The following is a 20,766-nucleotide window of genomic DNA, read 5'->3' as shown; positions in this document are numbered from 1 at the left end:
TGATACTGGCAGTTAAACTGAATTTCCCTGAGAGGTCTTAAAAAGTTTGTATCCATCTAGATGCTGTTGTCGCCCAACAGGAGAGTTGAGGAGTGTTAGCTGGGATACGGTGAGCTTTGTACAGCAAAGAGGAAAGATAAAAGATGGATCTTGCTTTCCGCCTCATCCCTCTGTAATGGTCATCATCCACTGAGCCAGTAAGACGTCGGATGTGAACTGGAATGTGACGCCTCCACCCCCTCCAGACAACCTAGTCACATTTTCCAGGCAGATGAGAGCAGGTCTTGTAATCGGGCTCTGGGATTCTACTTTACTGATGCTCTCCTTTCTCTTTTTTTCCTTCCTCCTCCTCCTCCTCCTCGTCTAGTGCTGAGGGCCATCTGGCTCTGTCTGTACGAGCCTTGTCCATATACACTTTTCACTTTGTTCCCCAGTCCCACCAATACCCTTGAACAAACTCCACACAAGAAGATGGATGTAAATCTTTAAAAGCAGCATGAACAGACCGGTCTACATGTTGCCCCTGTCGACCTATAGAAGGTATCTAGTGAGGTCACAGTACACAAGAATCACCATGGTCCCTCCTTCTTGAGTGGCAAACCATACCAGTCAACATCTGCTATCATTCATTTGTGAATAAACTGATTAAGAGGAGGAATCCTGCTTTAAAATAAGACCAGGAATTTACACCTGTTTAGGATTTGTTTAGTGCAAAAAATCTCAAGTGCGTGGCCAGAGAAATGACAGTTGGGGCACGTGTGACCGGAAGGAAATGTGATGCATAACTAGGTGAAAGGAATGCTTGTGATCTTGATGTTATTTCAACAGGAGGGGAAATGTTTCTTCCTCAGTAGGAGGGGAATGACAAACGTTTGAGAACCGCTAGTTTAGTGCAATGTTGCTGGTGTAGAGCTACATATATAAATACTGTAGCTACATTTACTTACGTATACTTCATCAACCCCAGACATCTGACAGTCTCATATGTCATATGCATTCGTTTTTTAAAGATCTGTGTTTGTTTTCTTTATTTTATTCCAACCCAGTCATAGGAGCCACCTGTTGGTTTGTTTTGGCGCTGAGTGGAGGTGAGGGGGTGGTATCGTGTGATTAAGTGCGTGATTGATCACCCTCCATATGTCTGGCTTTCTATGGAGAAACAATGTGAGCATGAAATCTCTCTCAAACCATTTCACCCAAAGCTGCCCCTCCTCATCATGCATTATTGACTAGTTTGCTTATTCCGACCCAGAAAAGGGAAGATGAAAATAGAGCAAGATGATGGATGGAGACAGTGTAACCATACTAGAATGACATGACCACCGTGGTCGATGCCTGCAGTGGGCAGACACGCTGCTGCATACAAATGTGTGATGTTTACTTCAAAAGGAGGAAACAAAAAAAATTAGAAAAGGAAATAAAAGATGCTGCCAAAAGGCAACCCAACCAGTCATATAGTCATACTTTGGCGAGCACAATGTGGAGACTGAAAGTAATGTTTCCCCTGCAACATTACCTTTTATAGCTGACAGCAAACATACCACCAGCTTTAGGCTGTTTAGCTGGAAGCTGACAGAAGTGATGGCGGCCCTGGATGCTGTTCAGAGCTGGCCTAGATACAGGAGCCACACATATTGCTGCTAGCACTCATTATACCTGAAAACACCTTGGGCTATGGGTGCAAAACACACACACACACACACACACACACACACACACACACACACAGTGACAGCGTTGTGACACTTTGAGTCCAAGCTGTCATTCTGAGCCGTTTTGACGGTAGCTCTCCAGCCTGCTCTTGGAAACCCCACCCCCAGATCTGTCCTGCTCCATTACTGGACTGTAGACACACACACACACACACACACACACACACACACACACACACACACACACACACACACACACACACACACACACACACACACACACACACAGACTTTTACACACACATGGCAACTGTTAAACAAGTAAACGTGGTGAATGTTCGAGACAAGGCTTGAACTGGCTGGAGCAGGAGGATACAAACAACAGTGGAACGACAAACAGATTTTTAAATATTTTTTTTTGTGGTTAATTATGACCCACATTTTATTTTCGCAGTTTTTGACCATGATACCCGTTATTAAATACAAAACTTAATTGCAGAGATAAGGATGCATTTATTCAAGTTTTTCTCCGCTGGTACAGTTTCTGACACTGTGTCATTCAGTCAGCCGCCCCACTATGACAGAATGAATAAGAACTGGTTGCAAAAACATTGTATGTTCCCAGAACTCAGCAATTACTTTGGCGAGTCCAGTGTTGTCATAATCGACAGAAACAAAAAGGTCAAATCCAGGGAAATGAGACTCAAGTCGTATAAACCGGGATAATCCTTGAAACGCAAACCTCTCCGCCAGCAGTGGAGCGCCCACAACCTGTGCCGGGTAATCACTGAATAGTGAACACAAGGACACACTCAACCGTTAACCAGTTCTAGGAAATCCAAGAGAACCAACCAGGTGATCTAGCTTTTGGCGAGGGAGAGTATCACCCATTCTGTTTGTGTTTTGGTGTGTGCGTGCGTGAGAGCGTGTGTACATGCAGTAAGGCCTGGTCTTTGTTGCTCCGGGGGCTGATACTGCAGTACAGAGCGGTGCAGAAGAGGAGGGGGAGCAGAAGAGGGGGGGTGTAATGGTTTTGAGTTGTACCACTGTGAGCTCATACTATTGTCCTCAGAAGAATGAAAGGAGAAAAGGAGAAAGAACAGAAAGCAGTGTAAAGGGTGAGTTAGAGGGGGGGTCACTGCGTCACTGTGAATAATATGTCCATTCATCCCTATACACACACAGGAAGACAGGACAGAGAGAAAGGAAGTCAATCCGACCAGTTCATTGCCAGTAGGGAGGGTAGGGTCATACTAAAACAACTACAGGAAGCATGTGAGTGTGAGTGTGTGTGTGTGTGTGTGTGTGTGTGTGTGTGTGTGTGTGTGTGTGTGTGTGTGTGTGTAGCAGGATGGGGGGTTGGACTGAGGTGTGTGTGTCTGTTTCTTCAAATAAAAAGGGCCTGAAGAAAAACAGGCAGCTGTGGAGTTCACCAATATAAACCTCCGAACCTGAAACCAGCCAGGAAAAGAGGGGAGAGAGACAGGAGGAGAGAAACTGGGCCAGGGGTTCGCAGGCTGAAGAGTGTGTGTGTGTGTGTGTGTGTGTGTGTGTGTGTGTGTGTGTGTGTGTGTGTGTGTGTGTGTGTGTGTGTGTGTGTGTGTGCAAATGAATGATGGGGCTATGGGACGTGATTTTAAGGCAGTTGAATGAGAAGGTAGTCTGAAGCCTCAGGTTGCAGGTTGTATTTCCTATTAAGATTCTTCAGAAGGGTGGAATCTATTAGTTCCAGACATGCCTGACTAATACTGCTGCACTGTACACGTACACACACACACGCACATTTACACACACACACACACACACACACACACACACACACACACACACACACACACACACACACACACGAGCAAGTGTGGAGGGGAGTAGAGGAAAAGATAGAATTACAGTACAGTAAGTGTTGGAGGGAAAACTATTGCAGGAATGGAAAGATTCCAGCCAATGTCTTTTCCTTGGGTCTGGACTTTCTTCTGAAAACAAACACACACACAGACTCGCACACTAAAACCCATATAGGCATTTCCTCTCTCACCCAGAGCTTGAAACTTTTAGGAAAAGCAGTGTCGTCTTAAGGAGGCAAGTTAAAGAGTTTAGTGACTTTCAGACATGGAAAACCCAGCTGAAGCCAAACCACGGCAGACTTGCTGTGTGAAGAGAGAGACCGGCCGAGAGCAGAGGACAGGAGGGATGTAAGAGCTACTCTGTGCTGGAGTATAAATAAGTCACCAACAGGAGATTTCAGGGTTTTAAAGTTAATGTTGTCCCTTTGGTAAATCTCACTTCTGGCCCAACGTTATAATGGAGAACAAAGTGCTGAATGATGCTTTCAGCCGGACAAAGAAAGAAAGCCTCTGACCTCCCAGCCTTTAGTTTTCACACACCCACAAAAACAAACAAACACCTTCCATCAGGCTTGTCCTTGACCACAGAAATTATTAGTTAAGTAACACTCATATGATTTTGTCGACTAATCGATTTGATTGACAGATCTGTAAAACTCAGTTTCCGCACAATGAATCACACAAAAGCCTCATTTTTAGTCTTGTGTTGACCAAAGATGTGCTCATAAGCTTCTTGGAAATAAGTTATTCAGCTAGAAAAAAAAAAACTAAGGCTTGACTAAGGCTAAATCCACAAAGATACGTTTCCATTTTAAAACAGAGTTTTAAAACCAAAATTTCGAATTGATTTTCGTCCATATTAACCAGCCTGAAAACGAATATCACATGACTATTCACGTACACTAGGCATGTGGGTGCCGGTGTAAACAGGAAGTAGATTGGTTGCTTAGTTACAGAAAATACAACAGACTATTATTGTTCTCTACTAATAAAAGGCTGTGCTTAAGATCTTCGTCTATAAACTTGACAAATTTTATGGAAATGTTTTTATATTTTTCTAACTTAGTTACAACGCTGCATGTCTTCTTGTTCTATGTCTCATTCACAAATGTACTTTAAAATGAACACTTACAAATAAAAGTTTTACAAGATTATGAAACAATAAATTTGGTCAACATGTCTCTCTCACTCATTTCCTCGGTTTCGTTGTTGTCTGTTGTCACACTCGTAGCTCTGCTGGTGGCGGAAGTCCATGTCGCACTGGAGAGCATTTATGCTTTTGTTCGTTCACGGTTTCTTTGTGGACTGCACAACAGCTGCTAGTACAGACAACAAGGTCAGCAACACCTGTAGTCTGTTATTTATGTTAAATTAACCTGGTAGTCAATCAATAATCAAGGCTGCCGTTTGTTTTCTTCCGCCGATGTGATGAATCAGGGAAGGACAAGTCCTGACTGCTAACACCCAATCAAGTAGCGAATGCGAGTGTCGACATCATCATTTTCAAAGGTCCACGGTTTCCCTCTTTTCAGCTCTGCGTGCACCACTGATGACACAGGAAATAGATTTTGAAAGTAGGGCTCACTGACATAAAAGGCCAAAATCTGTGCTTCTGGGAAATATTTCCATCAGCATTTGTAAAAGTCTTTTTAATAATGAATGAGCAAAGTTTCAAGAATACAGAACAGGCCTCCTAAAAGGAATAAATGGACGTTTTAGGAAATGCTCTTGGAGTTAAGATGAAACTGAAAATGAGGAAAGAGCTTGCCTGGCTATATCCACATAGACATCCACATGGACATAACGTCCAGCACCCACCAAATCTCACCATTTAATACGTTATACGTCATTTGTTAAAGCCGTATTAAAACTCTGCAAAAACGTTGATATATCGTTTTATGGGGGGGGGGGGGGGGTTATGTGCTGAAATATTTCTTTCTATGATGGATAGGAGAGTGGACTTGATTCTTATTGATGTGTGGAAATCAACATTACTTGTCCATGTTGCACCCTTCAGGGAGAAAAGAGTAAAGGGGTGACAGGGAGGGAGTTATTGCGGTGGGTAGAACTCAGCAGGGGTAAATTCCTCTGCACTGCTACTCAGATCAGGAAGTCATTAACCCTTTACTAGCTAGCGGGAGGCTTCATTCCCCAGCTGGAGGAAGGTCTGTGTGTGTGTGTGTGTGTGTGTGTGTGTGTGTGTGTGTGTGTATGGGGGGGGTGTTAAGCCATGTGGGCTCTCGTCAGGGTTCCTCGCACTCCGTGAGCTGGGTGCACAGGTCAGGGGTCATGGGTCGCAAAGCTACCGGAGGGAGTCATTCTCCCACGTCAACCAACTGGTGGAAAACACCTACAACGATAGAACCATCAATTTCACTGCAGACAAAAGTACTTTTAACTAATCCTGCTACCTGAATCTACCGTTATATATGAGCAATCTTTCCAGGAAGGATGTTCTACGTCGCAACACTTAACCCTCCTGACACCAGCAGCTCTTTCCAACCATCTCATGCTCTGATTCCTCTCCTGTGGTGGCAGAGGGTTTGCAGTGTTGGGAGACTGGGGGTTGGGGTCTCTCTATGCATAATGAAAAAGGCTGCTTATCAAAAGTTAACTAGCTCCTCGCCCATTTACAGCCCCCGCCTGCTCTACTAACCCAGTCTGGGAAAAGGCGATGACAGAGTGTTTGTGTTGGGGGAGGGGGAACGCCTCACAAAGACTGAGGATAGACAGATGTCTGCAGATTCACCGTTTCTCAAAGATATAATGGAGCGAAACGGCAAAATTACTTGACAATTAATCAATTATTAAAATTGTTAAAAATTGTTCCAGGACTAAATGAGGTTACACACTATCTAACAACTAAATTCACATGATGAGAGACAGGCCTCTAGGCTGATGTGTGTTTGTGTGCATGTGTGGTTCATCCTCAAGGGTACCATCCACCTGGTGTCACCTCTATTTCCTGTCTCTGCCGGACACAGCCATCTGGGCCTCAGTCTGTTCCAACAGCCTTCATCTCCGTCTCCTCCTCTCCATCTCTCTCGCTCTCTTGCACACACACACACACACACACGCACACGCACACGCACACGCACACGCACACGCACACGCACACGCTTCGCCATAGGGATGAAAACCATGACAGTATAGTGACCTACGCCATCTGTCTGAAGAGGAATGGATAGGTATCAGACAAAACCGCACACACATATTATACCATCCTGGACCAGCAGGAGAGACAATATTAAGCTGAGCTGTCCTACAGTTTGAGTGTGTGTGTGTGTGTGTGTGTGTGTGTGCGCTGTCTTTCCAGTGTTTCCAAATGACCAATTCAGAACACCCCCCTTAATCAGCTTAGCAGCCAGTCAGAGGATTTGACTAATCCATAACACAAGCATGGGAGGCTGCCCACTGAGTGTGCGTGTGTCCGCATGAGTGGTTTGTCTGACAGTGTGTGTTGTAAATTGAATCAACCTCGACAATCTTGGACAGCACCCCCTTTAAGCATACTGCCTTACAAAAAAAACAAAAAAACATCCAAGACACGGGACTACCTTCAAACAGCGACAGGTGGGCGTGGCACCTCTTTCATGTGCAGACACATCGTCAGGTGGGTAAAGGTTCATTCTCATCTTTATTAGCAGGTTACCACTTGTCATAATTCCAGTGAATGAGTGACGGTGTGTAATGACTCCCTACTTCTTGATTAAACCATCATCAATCGTTCCTTCACCCCTTCTTATTTCTTCTTTCACTCCTCTGTCAGACTTAGAGGGTCAGCAACAATGACTCATTGGGACCTTGACGGCTTTTGTGTGCATGTGCGCATACATGTAAAGGCCCCCCTGAGGGAAGCATCAGTGCTTTGAAGCCTAACGCAGTGTGTAATAGTCTCCCTCTGTCATCTAATAGCTGTGCATGACAGCCTCTGTCACACAGCAAACTGTACACACACACACACACACACACACACACACACACACACACACACACACACACACACAAACCCCAGTGGAGAAAAGATGCATGGTACTAAACATGTGTACGTGACTGGTATGTATGCAGCAAATTCTTATCACTGCATTCCAAGAGACATCAGTTGCATGCCGAAAATGGCCGTAGGGGGGAAAAAAATGTTAGAGATGGAGATAGAGGATAAAGTGAGCATTGAGGGCGGCCAGCGGCACCAAGAGTCAAAGGCTGTATCTGCTGATGGCTGCCGATACTTATCTGAGTGCCAGCGGAAGGCAGCGGGGCTGGGGGCTGGGGGGGTAAGAGCAGGGGAATATGCTGCATCAGACAAAGGATGAGACCAAGAACAGCAGTCGATAGCAGGAGATACAATCGCCACATCCACCTTGAGGTCACATCGTCGCCGTTTCCCGCTACAGCTACGAGCTTCTTCCACAGACAGAGGTGGGGAGGGATGGGGAGAGGCTTTACAGGGGTGCAAGATAGAGTGACGCAGTGGAAGGAGCACCAGCCACATGCAGATGTGGCCCACTTAAATATACAGTCTGTGTGTGTGTGTGCACATGTGTGTACATATGTTGTTGTTTTTTTATCCTGATGAATTTCATCCTCTGTGATCTTCTCACAGCTTTATATTTCTCATGTACCAACAACTGCTGCCTGCCACAATTGCCTTGTAGGAGATTAGGGATAATTGTAGCATAATTGCACAACTGCTGAACATTTTTTGGTGAAAAATCGGTTAGTTAATCAACAGGAGAAGTAACAACTCTATTTTGACAATAGATTGTGTGCGTAAGTCATTTGTGAAGGAAAATGTCAAACAAATGTGAGGCTTTGCTTCTTTTCTCTGTCCTTTATCCCTGCAAATTGACTGTTTCGCAGACAATATATATTTTTCTGAAAATGAATCAACAATGAATTAATTAACTAAACAATTGTGAGATTCACAGATAAGGAAACTAATCATTGGTTGCAGCCCTAAGCCGTAACGCTAAATGCACTTATGTAAAAACTCTCCCAAGCATACTGATCTGTCTGTATGTGCCATCAGCTGAAAAATTGTACAATAAAGCTATGAAAGCTCCGGTTATGTGGAGGTAAAAGCTGGAGATGAGAATCAGGGAACGGTGTGTGAGTCAGAGTGTTTGGCTCTCAACCCTTCATCACCGACGGCAGAAAAAAGCTGAATCAGGACCAGCCTATGCAGCAACTAAACCCCCCCCCCTTTCTCTGCATCCATTTCACCCATCTCTCCAACGCTCCGCTCCAGAGGTACATCTGATATATAACTCACCCTCACTTGCTTGCTAATGTGTGGTGTACATGTGCATGTATGAGGGAGAAGTGGCCTTGCTGTGTAATGACTCCTGCAGACGCTCCCGCTCAGAGAGTCAGGGGTTTGCCGGCAGTGACAGGCCGGCCAATGAAATATGGCCACAATTTCAACCAGGCGGCAGACTGTCACAAGAGCCCTTTGCGGATAGCGAACCTGGATACGTGACGAACAGTTACGATGTGCATGGAGACAAGATCAGAGCCCCACCCTACTGACGCCTTACCCCATGGAGAATGTAGCATTGCGGTATAAACTATCACTGAGAAACGGGGGGTTAATAGCACTTTTTTTTTTCCCCGACAGTGAAGATCACATTCAGCCAGCAAGTTAAATTCTTCATCACTTGCATTCCCACCTGCTCACAGAGCCACCCAGGCATTTGTCTGAGTGCTGCAGAGACATGGGCGGGTAGAGAGAGAGAGAGAGAGAGAGAGAGAGAGAGAGAGAGAGAGAGAGAGAGAGAGAGAGAGAGAGAGAGAGAGACAAAGTGAAAGTGGGCCAATCTGCATAAGGGAGCTCCCAGGGAGCAGGACAACTCAACACCTCAGCTAAACAAACCACCGCAGCTGAATTTTGTTGAACAGCACAAAAGCAGCACAAGGGACTCTGGCTCAGAAAAAGACTTTTTTTTTTTGCTCCACTCGTTCTGCTTCTCTGCAGCATTGTTCGGTCTTTAGCTGTTTTACATTTAGTTTCTTTCATAGTAACAAAAGAACCCTGCTCTCTGGAGGTAGACCAACAAGCATATAGAGAGGAACAATGTTTTCTTTTCTATTGTGTAGTTTACACCAAGTTTACAACAAAAAGTGAAAGGTTTCCCTTCCATTCCCACCGGAATGAAAACAAATCTTAGGAATACGGTCTCACTTGCAGTTCATTTCAAATTCAATAATTAATTTATGAGTAATAAAGTTCAACTCATTAGATTAGTTTATTGTTGACATGTGATGGCATAAGGAGATGTATGCAGCATCAAGTGGGTTGAATTATCCAATCACCAATAAAATAAACTTGTTATACTGCTGGTTAAGTTTTTAGGTAATTTAGGTTTCAGTCCCTTTCTCCCTTTTTTAATTTTGAAATACCAAGACTGGATCTTTCATTTTACCAGGGAGAGGGGTCTTGAGATTTGTTTATACCTCCGTATGTATGTACGGAGGCATTTATACTCTATGCACTGCAATAATCTCCGAAACGCCAGAGGGCGTACAAACAAAATGAACTGTGAACAATCAAAAAGACAACGAGTGTAACCCAGAGACTGTAGGTGTAGCTGGTAAAAACCATAAACTAACATCCACAAAGCCGAGGAGGGATCGTAATTGTCTGTAAACTCATATCTTGTATTCATGGGTTACTTTATTGCCTTTGAACAAGCCCTGCAAAGAAAGAAATCAAGTATTACTTGCATTAAAAATAAATAAAAGGTTGAAAATCCTGTAAACAATTTGATTTGGCTGGCAAAAAATATGTACTCAAATTAATTAAGACCTCTTGTTTCTAAAGAATTTCAAAGCAAATTGGCCTTCTTTGTATAATCTCTAGACATGTAAAGTGTTTTTATCAGTGAACTATTTGTGACAATCACGTGACCCAAGTTACAAATACGGGGAGAATAAACTAAGCTTTAAGCTGTGTAGATTACATTTGGCCACTCAGAGTGTGATCACAGTAATCCTCAGTTCAAAGTAATAGCTTGAAGAAGTGCCGTAGCCTGTACGTGTGTGACAGTCACTAATATACAGTAAGTACTCGCACACTGAGCCACATGTCCTGCCTGCTACTAGTGACACTGGGATATCACCGGCCATCAGGCCCTAATGAGATAAAAATGGATGCTTGTTGTAAAAGTGGTCTGAATGAGGACTCGGGTCATTGTTCAGTTCACCGTGACACCACCACGTTAAAGAACACTTTCTACTCAAGACTTTTTTTTGTTAGAGATTAGCCATTAATGAATATGTGGGGCTTCTAGACAGAGTAGGAAAATGAGCTTATAGAAAATGCACAAGAAAGGTCTTTCATTTCAGCGGGCTTAATATGAAAGTGAAACAGATTATACTAATCACCGTCTGCATGCTAGTTGGACAAACTCATTGCATACTTGCATGCGTTGCTCTAAAATTAAATGATGTGTTCCTGCATGAAATGTATACCTTAGTTAAAAATGTGATCATAAAGCAGTTGTTTTCAAAGTGGACTGACTTTGTTTCCAGCATCCAAAGACGCACAACGATGCTGGCAGAGGATTTAGAATTAGAGCACAACAGTGTTTTCCAATTCCTTGAACAGGATGAGCTGCAGCATAGAGACACTATTAAACTTTACGAGATCGTATCAGACAAAGATTAGTCCTCCGCTGAGAACTGACATAAAGACCTGACCGACAGTGTAGAGACGCAGGGCACCGTTACACTCTTCACTTCTTTTAACCTTGGTGGTCTGTAACAGCCTGAAGCCAGTTTTAAAAGAAACACAAGGTATAAAGTACAAAAATGGGAATGTTAGAGCTGCTTTAACATGATCTTTTGTTTTAAACCAAATGTATGAATGTTGTAAGTATGCAACACGGCATACAGAGCAGCAGGTGTGTGATTTGGTGTACACTCATTCAGTAGTTGGGGTGTATCAGACTAAATCGATCTACCTGCCGCAGGGCGAATTTGGGATAATTTGAGCTCACTGCCCAATTAAAACTCTGTCTTTATAAACCATAGCATCACACACTGCATCATTCCGCAGTGCAGAAAAACTCAAGTAAGCCTTGAGCAATTCCCAGTACTTGGAGGGTAAAAAACTAGAACAACAAACAGTAACGTCGGAAAGTGTAACTGATCAAAATCTTCCCAGAAATTCTCACAGATTTCTCACCGAGAGGATACTTAGCGAAGCTGTTTGTAAACCACTGCAGGGTGAGGAGCGCTCACCTGAGGTCAGCATGAGGACGCGCTGACACCATGAACACAGCCTTTGTGCTACTCCAACACACACACACACACACACACACACACACACACACACACACGCTATTGTTTTGCTTTTCTCACACACAACTGCCTACACAGCGAGCATGATTGTATGCCACCCACATGATTGTCCCGACAGCTCAAATATCACCGTCTCATGGGTTGTAATCTTCACAGTCTGTCAGCTACGCTCCTCCTGGAGGCAGCCTGAAACGCCCACTGCTAACCTGAGAACTGGTTACGTTTTGTATTGATTGAGACCAACCAGGTTGGTGCAATGGGGGGCTCCGCGGCACAGGGCTCCTTAAAAAAAAAAAAATGCAAGGTCAGCCATTGTTGATGATCCTGGCTTGAATTTAGTTGAAAAAGAGCACCAACATCATCCAGGCAACACCTTCTGCAGTCCGATCATAATACTGTGTGTTATTGTGCCAATTCTGCCGTTTACATTTGCATAGAGACACAAGATAATTGTTGCTGCGATTATTGATATCTAACTGTAGAATCCTACCTGAAAAATTACAAAAAAAAACCTGCTGAGCAATGAGGTTTTTTTTTTGGCCTATTCATGTCAGTCTTCTCATCTATACCTGCAATAACATGCTCACACCCACGCACACTCTTATGCTGTTGTCCTGTTTGAACAGGCGAGGTGATTAGGTGGATGTTGTTAACTCAGAGCCCGTCTTCACTCGTTTGACTGTGCATGAGTGAGATATGAATGGAGAGTCGCTGCTCTCTAGCTCGCCCTGAGCTTTAACCTTCCGGAGGAGGAGGGTCAATGATGGGACAAACTTCTGGAAGTATCAGACTCTTAGAATCAAAGTCCAGCGCCCTCCTCCTGACATCCCTACGATAGGCCCAGTGGTTACGCTGAGTCTCTCTCTGTCAGTCTTCCTGCCCTTTGACACCATGTGAGCCTGGAGTCTTGTGAGCTTCAGACAAAATGATGGAAAAACAAAGCTATCTGTGCTCAGAAACGGACAGCCCCGATACCAAGGGAATACGCCCATCCAACGGGTGGAGTGCGAACACAGGGTCGATGACTCTATGCAGTGTGTGTGTGATGTGATATGTGTGTGTGTCTGAGAGGGGACGGGTCGGACTCGGCACAACACAATGAAGTGCTGCAGTGTGGGTGGCCACACCCTTTCCTCCTAGCTCCCCTCCACGGCCTCCCACACGGCCCCTCCGAACTGCCTTGACGAGATTTAAAAAGAATGGGACAGAGGGAGTGGACACACAGGAATGAAATTCCTGATATGTTAAAAGAAAAAGAAGAAGGGAGTGAGACAGAAAGGAAAACAGGAGGGCAACAAATAGACACTAATGAATGGAAGAAAAAGTGAGAGGTTTGAAAGGTTGTCGAAACATGACAGAAACCGGCGAGAGACAAAGTGGGACGGGGGGGGGGGGGACAAAATTGGGGCATTAAAACAGTCTAACAGGAGACAGATAAATACTGAGGAATCTAGAGGGAGGGAAAGAGAGAAAAAGGCAACGCTCTCTGTAGCATTGTGTTCAGCAATGTGCCGCTGAATTATTGATGCTGCCTCCAGTTTTTGAAGGGCGAGCACTTTCACACGCGGTGCAATCTGCACATCATAAACACACACACACACACACACACACACACACACACACACACACACACACACACACACACACACACACACACACGACGCAGAGCTGTGGCCAATATATGTACTAACGACCGTCCCTCCGGAAGGCAGGACTGATGGGTCTGTGGCTGGCAGGGGAGAAAAGTGGAGATCAGAGGTCACACAGCAGACCGGTGGGGGGGAGGGGGCCACACCTGCTCTAAACTTGCCCCAGTGGACTCACATTGACAGATCATCACGAGCCAGACACAAGGTAAAGCGAGGGCGTCATTAGTGCCATTTACTGTTCAACAATCCTTTCTAGTTTGAAAGACTACAAAGAGCTCTCCGTCTTGCTTTCCTCTCATTCTTATCCGCAGAGGAAGCTCTCTCTCTCTCTCTCTCTCTCTCTCTCTCTCTCTCTCTCTCTCTCTCTCTCTCTCTCTCTCTCTCTCTCTCAAAAAGGAGAGCGCTCCCGCTTTTTCTTTCTGTGCTCTCACAAAAAAGGGAGAATCACAGACCCTCCCTCCCCTCCCTGGTAGAAATCAGACACATTCTCCCCGTTGTACCAAAGACAACAAAATAATTCATGAATTCAAAATGGATTCGATGCCGTCGACGCTGTGCTGAGGCCAGCTGTGCGCATACGGAGCATGTAGAACGTAAGGCTTACGACAGCGACAGATTTCACTCTGAGGACAGTGGCCATCATTGTCATCCCCCAGTAAGAGCGGGACACAATGGAGAGGGATACAGCCAGGGACCTGACTCACATACTGTAAGCCTTCCTGGCCATTATCGGTAACAGAGACGCTGGAAACAATGGGCGTTAAGTGTCAACGTGTTGTGTGGAGATACAATAGTGGGTTTAATAGAGGACCGTTTTGCCAAAAACATCACTGCAGGTTTGTTTTTCTGGAATTCAGCGTGATTTTTTTTGCATGGCCATTAACTACGGTTTGTGTATATTAAACATTACTTTCAACAATCTTTCAAAGCACACAATCTCCTCAAAGAGTTGCGTGTCAGTTGCGTTTTGCTGACCCCAGTCATCTAGAGCTCTTGAGTCCTGTATTATTAAAACACTTTGACATGGGTGAAGTATTTTGATGTTAAAATACAACTGAAACAAATGGGACCACAATGCTTCCTAAAGGCTTTAATGCGTGATCAGATCAGGCAGTGGGAATCCACCACTGCAGACTGGGAATTTCTCTCCTCCGCATTCCTCTGTGGGAATACCAGCAGCACATGACAAGAGCCCCACTCACACTCAGCCACAGAGAATGCCTGTGTGTATGTGCATATGTGTCATGGACAGCAACCTTTAACATGCAACGCTGCCCTCAAACAGAAACAAATCACAGAGAGAAAGAGAGTGGGAGAGAAAAGATGTGGGGGAGAAAAAAAAGGAGTGATGGGGGGGGGCACCAGAACATGCATGTGTCAAAGCGGCTATGCCACGAATGTGATGAAGAGATTGATGGGAAAGGTTCTTTGTGCTAAAGGGTATCCCCCCCCCACACACACACACACACTCTGTCTTTATCCTTTCTTTTTCTTGTCTTCTTTGTCAACCTCTCCGTCATTCCGATACTCATCCCCCGGTTATTTCAAAGTAAAAACACTTGGTCTTAATTAACTAACTTTCAGCTCAGCACAGGTCTAGGCAGAGGTCGACTTCCTCCTCACAAAGTGTGAAGCACATTGTGTATAGTCTGTATGGAGAGCACCCATCAGCTCCACACCAACCCCTGTTCTACGTGGGCCACTGCACAGCAGGAATGAGTGTGTGTGTGTGTGTGTGTGTGTGTGTGTGTGTGTGTGTGTGTGTGTGTGTGTGTGTGTGTGCATGCATGGAGAGGGATGTTCCCATTTCCCCTCTGTTTGAAGCACATGGGCTGAGTCGGAATGTGAAGGAAAGGGGGGGGGGGGCGGCAGAGGGAGGGGGGGGGAGAGGCTGTGGCAGTAATCTGAGAGGGGTATCCCACAGCGTAGACCAACACATGGTCTGTGCACTGTGCTGTGGTGAGTAGAGCAACACTAGAGGGCCTGGTAGACACGGCGTTTCACAATATACCTGATGCTCCTTTGATGAAAGTAACAATGTATGACAGTGTCACTGCTTCTCTAGCTGATGAAAATATAACACGCAATTGCATTTACTATATGCAGCCTTAACAATGCATGTTGCACTGGAAGTTTATTCCTATACACCCAATAAACTCAATATTCTGTATATGTGATTGTGCATATGTGAAAATATTAGTAGGGCTGGGCAATACATTGATATTACATCGATATCTTGATAGGAACTAGGTCACATCTCAGATTGTAGAGATTGTCTTTTCCTGGTTTTAAAGGCTGCGTTTTTCTGAACATACCAGACTGTTCTAGCTGTTCTATTATCTGCTTTTAGTCATTATATCCACATTACTGATGATTATCGATCAAAAAAAATCTCATTGTGTAAATATTTTGGTAAAAGCACCAATGGTCAACTCAACAAGATCGCTGCAATATTGATATTGAGGTATTTGGTCAAAAACATTGTGATATTTGATCGCCCAGCCCAAAATATAAGCCTTTGTGGTCCAGTTATTTATTATTTGTCTCAGCACACATTGCTGCAATATGTTGCCAGTGATGATGGAGAGCTGCAGTATTGTGATTCATTACGTGCTCTGCAAGTGTTGCTCAATTAAAACACTGTGACTAAGACCATTTTAGGACTCAATTTTGTTTTGTGGGATTTTTACCAACACCATCCAACTCTGGTATTGTCTCACACAGCTAATTATTTTACGATTGCAGCACCGCAGCTCATAAGCGAGCCTCTCAAAAATGGGACACATTGCAATCAGCAGATGTGCTGACTGCAGCGGGCTCATTGTCCGACTGTGATTGGATCTCGATATGTTCTACGATGCCGGCTCCTTCAATCCAACCTGATTCAAACACAACCAAAAAAAAAAAAGCAGCACTGCATCGACCGGACCACTTTACCATAGCATTGCCATATAGTAATAAATTAAATGCGCAGTTTCATAAACATCTCCCTCATCCTTTTTAACAAACTGTGCATGTTCATACATTAAAATACAACATTTACAACACTTATTAAAAAGGCAGAAAGAGAATCTCTCCACAGACATTTCAGTGTTTCTTTCAAAAGACAACTTTTCCAGTGAAAGTACATCCAAGAGTACCACCCAAGCTCGACTGATGGGGCGGGTGGGTAAAACGCATCACGCAGTAGCACAACAAAGATCCAAACTCTCCCTCTTTTAGGTTTGTACATGACAGGTTCAGAGACTTTCGACGGTACATATTCCGACGCCTCAGGACATGCTTAAACATGCGTGAGTGAAGAGCACATATCAGCATGTTTCTCACACACACTGTTGCCCCCTGGCCACGCTCGGTGGGAGGCAGAACAAGAGAAAGAGCCCGCTAACAGGAGCCTGAGAACCAGCGAGATACACATCAGGCCTGAGGTATGTGCGAGTCTATAAACAGCTCAAGCACGATGTGTGCAGCAAGTAAACCACATTTTCGAGGTGGGTTCATCCACACCAGGCAAAACACCAGAAACATGTCAGTCCAACGCACACACAAATACATGAATGCATTCAGGAAGCCGAGCAATCAGACTCACACAACCACACCCACCAACATGATATGAGCCTGGAGATGTGCGCACATGATACACGTCCTCTGAACCTGCAATTAATTCATGTCTGACCACATTCATATGGAACTTCTAGTTGTCACCGTTCCCAGTAACTCATATCTGCAAATGTGGTTCCTTACACACATCACCGATTACCTACAGTAATTTAAATAGAACCCAATAAAGATGCGTTTCAGTTTCGGTTACGTCCACAAACTCCCACAAGACCGCTGTTTTTTTGTCTGTTTCTCCCTCTTACTCTGTTAAGAGAACACGTCGCTTGAATGTCAAAAAACTGAAACCTGTTCAGGTGGACCACTGGTGCAGGTTTAACTCATGTCACTGTGTCAGGTGGCATGTGTGACATTTAGTCTTTTTCTTGTTTTTGAACTGCGTGAGTGTGCACACATGCAGAACGGTTTCCTCGTTTGTACACAGCGGGGGCCTCCGATCACGAGTTGTCCCACGCGGATGAGTGAAAAAGGAAGGCGGCAGGAGGAAGTCTGATCTCTACATCCACTTCCTGCTGCTACCTAACTGGTTAACAGTGACCTCAATGTAACCCCCAGCGAAGGTCAACACGTTAGCCGTAGACACACACACACACACACACACACACACACACACACACACACACACACACACACACACACACACACACACACACACACACACAGCCGGCACACTGTTTAAGTGAGGTGTGTGTGGAAGTAGTGCATCTGGTTTGACTGAGAAGTGAGGGGGCCTGAAGCAGGGAATGAAGGGCTGAATCTCACTGTTTTCAACATCAGAGAGTAAATGATGCTCCTATTCAGTCATCTTGCATCCTACCCACACGAGTGTGTGTGTGTGTGTGTGTGTGTGTGTGTGTGTGTGTGTGTGTGTGTGTGTGTGTGTGTGTGTGTGTGTGTGTGTGTGTGTGAGATGAATGTGGGAAAGAAAACTACAACACTCCCACATGCAAAAGTGGGTTTAAAGTAAAGCTCGGACTTAGCACTTTAAACAATGCCTCTCTATCTCTAAGTCTGCGTATGTGCGGAAACAAACACTGCGTGAAAATAGGGGAAATCTCAACCAGAGCGGCTTTGATGCTGGGAACAACTAAAATAGAACTGGTGCATCCACATGGCAACCAGGGGGAAGAACATAGTGTCCTCACTCACATTCATATAGGGAAGAGAGAGAGAGAGAGAGAGAGAGAGAGAGAGAGAGAGAGAGACTGTGCGTGTGTAAGTGATGCAGATTCAGCTGAGATGGAGTGATGAATGGCTTCATTAAAACGGCATTAGCAGAGGTGTGAACCTGAATGGTGAGTGCCAGCATGCAGTGATTGCCCAGTTCCAACACACACACACACACACACACACACACACACACACACACACACACACACACACACACACACACACACACACACACATATATATATAGAGCATACCGCCCCAAAGCTGGAGGGAGATGAGGAAACAGCAGTGACACCATGGAAAAAAAAGAAAGCGATGAAAAGAAGGAATAAAGGAAGCAGAGGAGAGCAAATGAGGAGAGCAGGAGTGCAAAAGCAAGACGGCTAAAAGAGAAAAACTAAAAAGACCACGATTCAAAATGGAATCGAAGAAAGTGTGTGTGTGTGTGTGTGTGTGTGTGTGTGTGTGTGTGTGTGTGTGTGTGTGTGTGTGTGTGTGTGTGTGTAACCTGATTAGCCAGACCCTACAGGGGACACAAATCTACATTATTCGTTCTCATTTTCCCTCTACTCCTCACAGACCAGGAAAAATGGGGGCAATTCAGTAACCCTAGCAACCAACTCTGCCTACATGCAGAGAGAAGCTGCTGACGGAGGGGGGGAGATGGAGGTGGGGAATGGAAGGGCTCATACAAGTGCATACTGTACTCACACTCATATTGAAGTGAGCAGATGGATCATACAGTCGTAAGAAGTAGCAGTAGGGCTTAATTTTGTTCTTAAAACCTCAGAAATGCTCTTCCATTCAGGCCTTCTGTTGCACTGTTTCCCAGACCCCCCCCCGTTCGTCTCTCTGTCCCCTTTCCTTTCCTCCCTTTTCCTTCCTTGGTCAGACTCCTTGCTTTTTCTTCTCCTGCTCTCTGACCACGTATGAGGGCTGTTCAAACACAACCTGTTTCCTCTGGCGTCCCCTGGGAGCATTATCCAACCTTTTCTACTGTTGTGTTTTCTCTCCTTCCCTTCTTTCTGCCTCCCTCCTATTTATTTACAGCTGGATGTCTGTTCTCCTATCGATTGTTTTACAGGGGATATGCGTGAGCTTTGTCTCAGCCTTGCTCGGCTTTATATAAATCCCTCTGTTCTTTAACATGTTCTCACCAACACACAGACACACACAAACATCCTCTCTCTCAGCTGTTTGTGAGTCAGTGTCCGGTGTAGAGGCACAATGTGTGTGTGTGTGTGTGTGTGTGTGTGTGTGTGTGTGTGTGTGTGTGTGTGTGTCACATATGCTGAAATCATAAAGTGATGATTATTGGTTTAAGCTGCCATGGGAGGCGTGTCGAAAATGTGCGTGTCACCTTTCATCACGACTGATGGACATCATGGGAGAGGAAAAGAGTGAGACAGAAAAGGAGAGGGGGAGAGAAAGGAGAAGGGAGAGAAACAGAGAGAGTTTGAGTTGAAGACCAGCAGTTCTTTCCACAATGGTCTGATTGTTCACTGGATGTAGACTGACAGAAAGAAAAAGATTGAAAAAGAGGGAGAGGGAGTTTGGGATTGACGGTGTGTGTGTGTGTGTGTGTGTGTGTGTGTGTGTGTGTGTGTGTGTGTGTGTGTGTGTGTGTGTGTGTAGGCCAGAGCACTGCTCTGCTTTTTACATTTTTACACCCTCTCACCGGTTGCTCTGCTGTTGCCGTGTGTGTGTGTGTGTGTGTGTGTGTGTGTGTGTGTGTGTGTGTGTGTGTCAGATAAAGAAAGTGAAATTTGAAGGAGACACCCTAACAGGGGTCAAGGCCCCGAGATCAACTATGGGTTGAGGTCTCACACACACACACACACACATTCACACAATGCAATGTGAAGATATATACTTTAGAGCTGAAACAATTAGATGAATGATTGGTTAAACATTTAAGCAAACATGTGCTGGTTCTAGCTTTTAAAACTTTGATTTTAAATGTGTAAACTGGAGCTCTGGGAATGTTTAAGACTATTTTCTGACATTTTGTAGACCAAATACTCACTTGATTGAGAAAACAACTTATAAGATCATGAAATTTACCATTAGTGGTAACCCTAGGACAATAGAAAATTGCTACCAAGACAAGTATTCCTTTAATATCTCTGGTTATATATATATATATATATATATATATATATATATATATATATATATATAAATTTAAAAGAGTTTAACATTGTTGTAACATTGTAATAAAGTACAATGATTCAGGCCACAGTGATCAATTCATTGAATAATCCAGAGATCTGGTTATTGTATCAATAGAAAGGCTTCTCAATTGATTTTTTAGAGAACGCACTATATCACAACATATAATGACACATAACAGTTTCTATCCGTATTAACCGTCCCAATACACACATACATAGGCGAGTAATAACAATGCTGCTCCACTTCATCATGTCACAGAAACCAACTGTCTGAGTCAAATGCTACAGTTGACTTTATGCAAAAAAAGAAAAAAAAAAAAAAAAACAGCTAGCTAATGACAAAACTGCCAGGCTGGAG

General features: G+C 44.4%; 1 protein-coding gene across 2 annotated transcripts in view; it reads right to left on the bottom strand.

The window, feature by feature from the left end:
* srgap2 (SLIT-ROBO Rho GTPase activating protein 2) overlaps positions 1-20,766 on the bottom strand; it is a 52,029-nt gene that overhangs the window by 25,027 nt on the left and 6,236 nt on the right. The window lies entirely within an intron of this gene.

This window comes from Cebidichthys violaceus, unplaced genomic scaffold, assembly GCF_023349555.1.
Source record: "Cebidichthys violaceus isolate CVI_PGR_0920_01 unplaced genomic scaffold, fCebVio1.0.p SCAF_25, whole genome shotgun sequence".
NCBI classification, from domain to species: Eukaryota; Metazoa; Chordata; class Actinopteri; order Perciformes; family Stichaeidae; genus Cebidichthys; species Cebidichthys violaceus.
This window is presented reverse-complemented; position numbering and strand designations above follow the sequence as displayed.